This window comes from Lontra canadensis, unplaced genomic scaffold (genome assembly GCF_010015895.1).
Source record: "Lontra canadensis isolate GAN:19392208 unplaced genomic scaffold, GSC_riverotter_1.0 scaffold197, whole genome shotgun sequence".
Taxonomy (NCBI): Eukaryota; Metazoa; Chordata; class Mammalia; order Carnivora; family Mustelidae; genus Lontra; species Lontra canadensis.
The window spans coordinates 272,660-282,045 of record NW_022631191.1 but is presented as its reverse complement, the minus strand read 5'-3'; the positions used below and the strand labels follow the sequence as shown (position 1 = coordinate 282,045).

Below are 9,386 nucleotides of genomic sequence, written 5' to 3'. Positions count from 1 at the left end.
AGAGCACAGAGTGTGGAGGAGTTTTGGACCATGGCTATTTTCCAGGAACACAGGGCTCAGATAAGTTCCAACGTTGTCACTGGTTGTCTCAATTTTAGTACAGGACCTTGATCTGAAAATTTCATCTGTGGAATCAGTTTGGGGGCCTCACTCTGAGGGCCAATATTTGGGTTCAGTCTGAACAACTTGAGTGGACCACCTAGAGCTATAATTGGAAGTCATTTTGGAGTCTTAGCCTGAGGGACTTGATTTTGGGACCTCAGTTTAGCAGATAGACTTCAGGGAGATTTATCTGGGAATTCTTCTCTGGAGAACCAGTTTGGAGGCTCCAGTTGGGGGATTTTGTCTACTAGGTTCAGTGAAGAGGTTTACTCTGGATGTAATGGGCTAGCTCCATCCAGTGGTTAATTCTGAGGTTGGTGAGGAGTTTCATTTTTGGGGAGGCTCAGAGTGTGGCCTCAGTATGGGGATCTGAAACTTTGTCCTGCAAACTATCTCTTGTGCACAATCTGGGAAATTTCTTCAGGGAGCTCAGGCAGGATATTTATTCTAGAGACATAATTTTGGGGGGTTTGGTCTAGAAACTGAAACACTTACTTTATGATTGCCTGTCTAAGGGCTAAGGCACTACTAGCTTAGTACTGGGGGTCAGTCTCACTGTATTGGTCAGTCAGGAGCTCTGTCTGGATCACTCATCGTTAGGTGCTCAGCATCAGGATTTAGGCTTAGAATGCTGAGTCATTGTGGATCAGACTTCAGCCCAACCAAGGGTGCTCCACTGGCATCAGATGCAATTGCACATAACAGAGAGCCAGCAAATACTGATGGTTCAAACAAGATAGAAGCCTTTATTTCTCTCATGTAAAAACAGTTCCAAGGAACTGCCTCACTCTTCCATTTAAATCTTACTGCCAAAGCTTATATCACATGGATATCAGTTGCAAGGGATACTGGGAAATATAGTCTTTAAGCTGGACTTATGTCCACTTAGCTAAAAATATGGGTTCCGTTCCACCGGAGAAAGGGAAAATGTAAGTTGGAATGTGAAGCTAGCAGCTTTGTTGCACAGATATCTCAGCCTGGGATTCTCAGTCTGAGCCCCTGATTCTGTGGATACCATTTCGAGCAACTCATTCTGGGGATATGAATTTAGGGTCTGAGAGATTGGAAGTTCATTCTGGGGAATCAGTTTCATGATCAAAGTTGGAGGACCTTGGTCTAGAAGCTTACTTTAAAGGATTTAGTTCAATTTCTGAGTCTGGGGACAGTCTGGTAGAATCAGTCTTCAGATTCCCATTCTTGGTTTTCCATTCATAAGAAATTCAGTCTGGGGGTGCTCACACTAGGGGATCATTCTAGTATTTCAATATGAAAATTCAGTCTGGGACCCTGATTTTTTATGTTCTATCTCTGGGTTCAGTCCAGGATGTGTCTAAGCCTCTTGAATTGCCGTCTGGTACTTCATTCTGGGCCTTGGGTTTGTAAGCCCAGCTTTTGGAGGCTCAATCTAAGAGATCTAGCTCAATTTGGGGGATCAGCCTTTACTCATCACTTTTAGGATTCAGTGTGGGGCCCTTAGTCTGAATTGACAAGGACCCCCTCTCTCTGCATGCCTGTCTGGAGATCCATTTTTTATATATGTCTTAGGAGCTCTAACATTGGGAGCTCAGTCTGGGGGCTTGTGGGGAGCTTCCTCAGGGGAGTCAGTTAAATGAATAATCTAGGAACTCATTCTGGGGCAGTTAGACAGAGGCTCAGTCTTGGAAGTTAATTCTGCAAGCATAAACCTAAAGTTTTGAGAGTGGGAGTACAATCTGGTAGCCTCTGGAGTTCCACCTGGATTGCTCCCTCTCCCATAGAAGTCTGAGGACTCAAACTGGGATATTAGTTTGAGGCTGAGACCTTATTAGCTCATCTGGGAACACCGTGGCTCCTGATCTCATTCTGTAGGCTCATTCTAAAAATGGAAGCTCAGTCTGGAGCAATTAACCACATAGTCTCATGCCCAGGAGCTTGTGTTAGTCTTGAGAAGCAAACACCAAGATGGGATTAAGTGAGCAAGATTTTATCAGGGGAAATGCCCATGACAGAAAATGGGGTAGTTGCCATGGAAGGCTGAGAGCCATCAGAACACAATGTAGTTTGACCCATAACAGGAGAGAAGGGGAGAAGATTGAACAGAAGTGTTCTAGACAGCTGTGCAGTACAAGGAAGTTTTGTCAAGGCTGTCTGGGATTCCTGACCCAAAGTCATCAAAGTCACTCAAGCTAGGAGTAGCTTGTGGGAAGCATGGTCTTTGCAGAAATGTAGGGATGGATTTCAGCACACAGCAGCTGGGGCACTTGATTACTTATGCTCCCTAAAGTCTAAAAAGTCTATGAGAGGGACTCCTGGGTGGCTTGGTTGGTTGGGGTCTGCCTTCAACTTGGATCATGATCCTGGAGTCCTGGGATCAAGCCCGGCATTGGGTTCCATGCTCAGCGGGGAGTCTGCTTCTCCCTCTCCTGCTGCATCTCCCCCTGCTTATGCTCTCTCCTTCTATTTCTGTCTCTCTCAAATAAATAAATAAAATCTGTTTGAAACAAAAGAATTTTTAAAAATAAAAATAAAATTAAAAAGTCTATGAGATGCTTTCTCATGGCTACCATTGGATACGTACTGGTGGTTCTCTCTGGGGATTCCCTCTAGGGCTCCTTCTGGGCACGTTATTTGGGAGCTCAGACTTAGGTTTTCATTCTGGAGGACCTTGTTTCAGAATATGAGCTCACTTTATACTTTCAGTGAGGAGATGTATCTGTGGCCTCAGCATGTGAGGGGTCCTTCTGGGAACTCAGGCTTAGACCACCTCCAGATATCATCCCTACCCTCCTTTGAGTAGCTAAATTTAGGGTCTCAATCCCATACCTCTGCCTAGAAGTTCATTATGGGGACATGACATTGAGGACTTAAACACTGAGAGTTAACTCTTAAACACCCAAGGATTTGATATGGAAGACTGATTTTTGATCTAAGATATGACTGAGCCTCTCACCAAGTGATTGCCAGGCTCAAGGCTCTGTGTGAGTGGCTGAGTCTGGCCACTTTGGGACAATCAGATTTTGGGAGTTCAGTCCAGGATATTTTATCCTGTGGAGCCAAGCCTAGGGGATCTCAATATGGTAATCTCACCTGGGATCTCTGTGTGGTGGGCTCTGTCTTGGGATGCCAGGCTGGGTTCTAGTCTGAAAATTTCCATCTGGAAGAACCTGCTGCATTTAAACACTAGCAGTTCAGTTTGACAACTCAATCTGTGTTTCAATCTTGGATCTTAGTCTCAGGTCTCATGTTGGGAATTGAGTTTAGGCTTAGGTTTTGGGAGTTCAGTCTTTACCATGTTAATCTGGTCCTCTTCATCTAGGCTTAATCTAGTCTGAAATGTTCGCTCTAGAATAGGGTCTAGAGTAGGAGTAGAGTAAGTGTCATGCATAGAATTTAAGTGTGGATTTAGATGTGAAAAAATACATCTTATTTTCCAACCTCCAATGAAATCAGGCTTTTCTTTCTTTCTTTTTTAAATTTTTATTTATTTTTTAAATTTCTTTTCAGTGTTCCAGAATTCATTGTTTATGCACCACACCCAGTGCTCCAAGCAATACATCCCCTCCACAATACCCATCGCCAGGCTCACCCAACCTCCCACCCCCTCCCCTCCAAAACCCTCAGTTTGTTTCTCAGAGTCCACAGTCTCTCATGGTTCATCTCCCCCTCCAATTTCCCCCAACTCCCTTCTCCTCTCCATCTCCCCATGTCCTCCGTGTTATTCTTTATGCTCCACAAATAAGCAAAACCATATGATAATTGACTCTCTCTGCTTGACTTATTTCACTCAGCATAATCTCTTCCAGTCCCGTCCATGTGGATACAAAAGTTGGGTATTCATCCTTTCTGATGCAGGCATAATACTCCATAGTGTATGTGGACCACATCTTCCTTATCCATTCATCTGTTGAAGGGTAACTTGGTTCCTTCCACAGTGTGGCAACCGTGGCCATTGCTGCTATGAACATTGCTATGAACAGATGGCCCTTCTTTTCACTACATCTGTATCTTTGGGATAAATACCCAACAGTGCAATTGCGGGGTCATAGGGAAGCTCTATTTTTAATTTCTTAAGGAATCTCCACACTGTTCTCCAAAGTGGCTGCACCAACTTGCATTCCCACCAGCAGTGTAAGAGGGTTCCCCTTTCTCCACATCCTCTCCAACACATGTTGTTTACTGTCTTATTCATTTTGGCCATTCTAACTGGTGTAAGGTGGTATCTCAATGTGGTTTTTTTTTTTCAATGTGGTTTTGATTTGAATCTCCCTGATGGCTAGTGATGATGAACCTTTTCTCCTGTGTCTGTTATAGGCATTTCTTTCAATAATAAATGTAGGTAACCAACCACAGTAGTATTAGCAATAATATTAAATTTGTCACCAACACACAGATATTTTTCATAGCAGATCTTTTTTAAAGAAAGATTTATTTTATAGAGGGGAAGGGGCAGAGGGAGAGGGAGAGAGAATCTTGAGCAGACTCCCTGCTCAGTATGGAGCTCAATGCAGGGCTTGATTTCACAACCCTGAGATTATGACCTGAGTAAAACTAAGATGAGATGCTTAACTGACTGTACTACCCAGGCACCCCTCATAACAGATCTCTTAAAATGTTATTTACAGTCAGGCACCTGGGTGGCTCAGTTGTTAAACACTTGTCTTCGGCTTGGGTCATGATCCTGGGGTCCTAGGATTGAGCCCTGCTTCAGGATCCCCGTTCAGCTGGAAGTCTGCTTCTGCCTCTCCCACTTCTCCTGCTTGTTTCCTCTCTTGCTGTCTCTCCCTGTCAAATAAATGAATAAAATCTTTTTAAAAGATGTTATTTACAGTCATTAATTTGGAATCGCAAGAGTCATTTAACTACTAACCTGCTAGTAGAGCATTGTATTTAAGGCATTAATAAAAAATGTATATTACAATTAGTTTTGTAATGTTTTGATAACTATATTTTATTTTATTTATTTATTTTTATTATGTTAGTTACTGTACAGTACATCATTAGTTTTTGCTGTAGTGTTCCATGATTCATTGTTTGCGTATAACACCCAGTACTCCATGCAGTATGTGATCTCCTTAATACACATCACCGGGCTCACTGATCCCACCACTCCTCTCCCCTCTAAAAGCCTCAGTTTGATTCCTGGAGTCCATAGGCTCTTATGGTTCATCTCCCCCTCCGATACACCTCCTTTCATTTTTCCCTTCCTTCTCCTAATGTCCTCTATGTTATTCCTTATGTTCCACAAATAAGTGAAACCATATGATAATTGTCTTTCTCTGACTTATTTCACTTATAACTATATTTTAATATAATTGGTTTCCTTTGTAATGTAAATTTTATTTTACGCATTTAAAAACATTAATCTGGGAAGGGACATATTGGCTTCAACAGATTGCCAGATGGATTTAAGGCACAGAAAAGAGGAAGTCTGTCACTTAGTATAACTTAACCTTGGACTTCAGTCTCAAGGCTAAATCTCAGGGTTCATTCAGAGGTCTTGGTTTGTTGGAGCCCAGAGTGGAGTCCCAAGCGTGGGTATTTCTAGAAGATCTACTGTGATATTGTGATTTATAATAAAAATATGTATTTGAGGGGCACCTGGGTGGCTCAGTGGGTTAAAGCCTCTGCCTTCAGCTCAGGTCATGATCTCAGGATCCTGGGATCAAGCCCTGCATCAGGCTCTCTGCTCAGCGGGGATCCTGCTTCCCCCTCTCTCTCTGCCTGCCTCTCTGCCAACTTGTGATCTCTGTCTGTCAAATAAATAAATAAAATATAAAAAATATATATTAAAATATGTATTTGGTCTTTGAACCCTTTCCTGGCACAGAGCTCCTAAAATCTTTGTAATTTCCTAAGTGATGAGAATTTCCTAAGTGATGTAATTTCCTAAGTGATGAGAATGGTAAAAGGCTATGTTGCCTGTAGAGCCACCCTGTGATTACAAGTTTGGAAGTTTCAGTTTCACACTTCAACCTCCTGGGAGGGGAGAGGGGCTGGAGGTTGAATACAATCACCAATGGCATTGCAGACACCACTGCCCTGGAACCTCCCATGTCACCAGTCATGGTCAACCCCACCATGCACATCGCTGTGGGTGGTGAACCCTTGGGTCACATCTCCTTTGAGGTAAGGGACCTGGAAACCAAGAAGTGACTACTCATCTGATTCATAAATATATTTTAACAGATTGGAGCTGTTTGCAGGCAAAGTTCCAAAGACAGCAGAAAACTTTCACGCTCTGAGTACTGGGGAGAAAGGATTTGGTTATAAAGGCTCCTGATTTCACAGGATTATTCTGGGATTTCTGTGCCCAGGGTGGTGACTTCACATGCAATAATGGCACTGGTGGCAAGTCCATCTATGGGGAGAAATTTGATGATGAGAGTTTCATCCTGTAGCACACAGGTCCTGGCATCTTGTCCGTGGCAAATGTTGGACCCAACATGAAGAGTTGCCAGTTTTTCATCTGCACTGCCAACACTGAGTGGTTGGATGGCAAGCATGTGGTCTTTGACAAGGTGAAAGGAGGTGTGAATCTTGTGGAAGCCATTGAGTACTTTGGGACCAGGAATGGCAAAACCAGCAAGAAGATCACCATTGCTGACTGTGGACGAATCTAATAAATTTGACTTGTGCTTTCTCTCAACTGCCAGATCCTTCCTTCTGTAGCTTAGAGAGCACGCCTTCACCTCCAGCTGCTCGAAATATCCTATAATCTTTGTGCTTTTGTTGCAGTTCTGTGTATTCTATATTTTCCTTACTCCAAGTCTAGCTGAATTGCAGGGTGAAGTTTATGATTATGAAATAAAGACTAAACGACACCACCACCAACAAATCACTAATGTCCAAAGATTCAATCAATCATGCCTATGTAATGAAGCCTCCATAAAAACCCTGTCAGAGAGCTTCTGGGTTAATGATCACAGGGAGATTCAGAGAGAGCATGAAAGCTCCTCGCTCCTTCCACACACCTTGCATTATGCATCTCTTCCATCTGGCTGGTCCTGAGTTTTATCCTTTGATAATAAACCAATAATCTAAACTTCAATTTGTTTATCTATCTATCTACACCCAGTGTGGGGCTCCAACTCATGACCCCAAGATCAAGAGTCACATGCTTTTCTGACTGAGCCAGCCAGGCAACCCTAAACTGATGATCTAGTAAGTAAAATGTTTCTCTGAGTTCTGTGAGCCCCTGTAGCAATTAATTGAACCAGAGGATGGGGTTTTTGTTCCCTCCCATATATAGCCCTTTGGTCAGAAGGACAGGCAACAACTTGCACTTGTATTTGGCATGCGATTTGTGTATGTCGGGGGTGGGGGCAGATTTGTAAGACTAAACTTTTAACCTGTGAGATCAGAGGCTATCTGCAGGTAGGCAGTATCAGAAGTAAGTTGAATTGGAAGACACATAGCTGATGTCAGAGAATTACTTGGTGGTGTGGGAAAAACCTCCACAAAACCCTGGAACGGGTGACCAGCATTTTACCTACTCTCTCCATATATATTTGAAGCCTTAGTCTGGAAACTCATGCAGAGGTGATTAATCTCAGTATCTTTGCTTGGGCTTATTTGAACTCAGTTTAAGTTCCTGAGTCTGTCGGAATGAGTCTCAATTGCTCTGTAGGAGTTTATGCCTTACAAAGTTATCAGCCTGGGAATGCTCATGGTTATCATTTCACACCATGTTGTTTTCTGCCTCTGTGTCTTTGTATCTACATTGTTTCCTCAGCAGGAAAGTCTCTCTCTCTCTTTATTTAGAAACACACCCCACCACCTGGCAAAATTCCACTCAAACTTTTAAGAATCAGCTCAAGTGTCATCTTTGAGAGCCTGCCACAAGCCTCCAGGCTGGGTCAGGGGCTCCCTCTGCTGGATTCTCATGAGCCCCTGTGCTCCCTTCTCTAACATTGCACAGAGATGGATTTATTATAGAACAATAAAGCTTAAGCCTCAGCACCCCATACTTACACATGCCACTTCCGAGTCCCTGATTATCGAGCGCAGTCAATTTGAAGAGCATTTACAATTTGTCATTGCACAAGAACAGTTAAAATACCCTGAAATTTTATAGCTCACATGTAAAAAAAACAAAAACAAAAACAAAAACAAAAAAAAAAACGAGAGGTTCCCTCAAATTTGACGGCAATCTTAAAATTTACCTCACTAATAACAAATTGTGAAGTCGACACTTTTCTAAACTACCAATAAAAATTTTTATCAACTGAATGACATTGAATTCAATTGAATTCTTTGTATTCTCTCTAGAAAATGTTATTATAAAGTAATTGTCATATTTATTTAGAGGAGGGTATCAAGGAGCTTGTAACCAAAAGAAAAATTAGTGGGGAGACGAGTCAAACAATTGATAAAAATATTTTATTTTGGGGAGTTTGAGAATGTTTATGGTATTTGTCAGTTTTTAAAAAGTTTTGTAATTTGTAACATTTGTGATTTCTTTTATAAATCTGAAGCAATACCTTCATACCTAATTTGTACCATTTCTCCTAAAGACAGTTTGCAGAATTCTATCTGCTTCAGGTCCTTTAACACCTAGATTAATCCAGAGCACTGATAATTCTCTAGGGTCCTTGGCCAGTCTTGCATGATGGACTGTAAACTCCTTAGGCATTTGATCAAACCCCATGCATGACGCAGCAATATTCAGCAAGGGCCCAGGCACAGAAGTGACAGTATTGTTTGTTAACATGGTCTAGTCCAAAGTTTGCAATCCTTGCTGTGAGAGGGAATCACCTATGCTATTTTTCTAAGAACAGCTTTATTGAGATATTATTTATATGCCATAAATTTTACCCATTTAAAGTATAAAATTCAATGTTTTTTAGTATATTTACAGGGTTGTGCAACTGTATTAGTTTGCTAGGGTTACCATAACGAAATACCAGACTGGTGGCTTTGACAACAAAAATTTATTTTCTCGAAATTCTAGAACTTCGAGATCAAGGTGTCAGCAGGTTTGGTTTCTTCTGAGGCCTTTATCTTTGGCTTGCAGATATTTACCTTCTGTGCACATAGCCATTTCTCTGTGCATCTTATGTCTCTCTCTATGCCCTAATATCCTTTTCTTACAATGAAACCAATTGTATTAGATTAGCGTGTACCTCTAGGGCCTTGTTTTACCTTATTTACCTCTTCAGAGGCTCTGTCTCCAAATATAGTCACATTTTGAGGAATTGGGTCTTAGCACTTCAACATATGAATGGAAGGGATGACACACAACTCAGCCCCCAACAGCAACCATCACACATCTAATTTTAGAACATCTTCATCTCCCCCCCCAAAGA

At 42.0% G+C, this 9,386-nt stretch overlaps 1 pseudogene; it reads left to right on the top strand.

The window, feature by feature from the left end:
• The first annotated feature begins 6,144 nt into the window (after positions 1–6,144).
• LOC116861410 lies at positions 6,145–6,701 on the top strand (annotated as a pseudogene).
• The last annotated feature ends 2,685 nt before the right edge of the window (positions 6,702–9,386 follow it).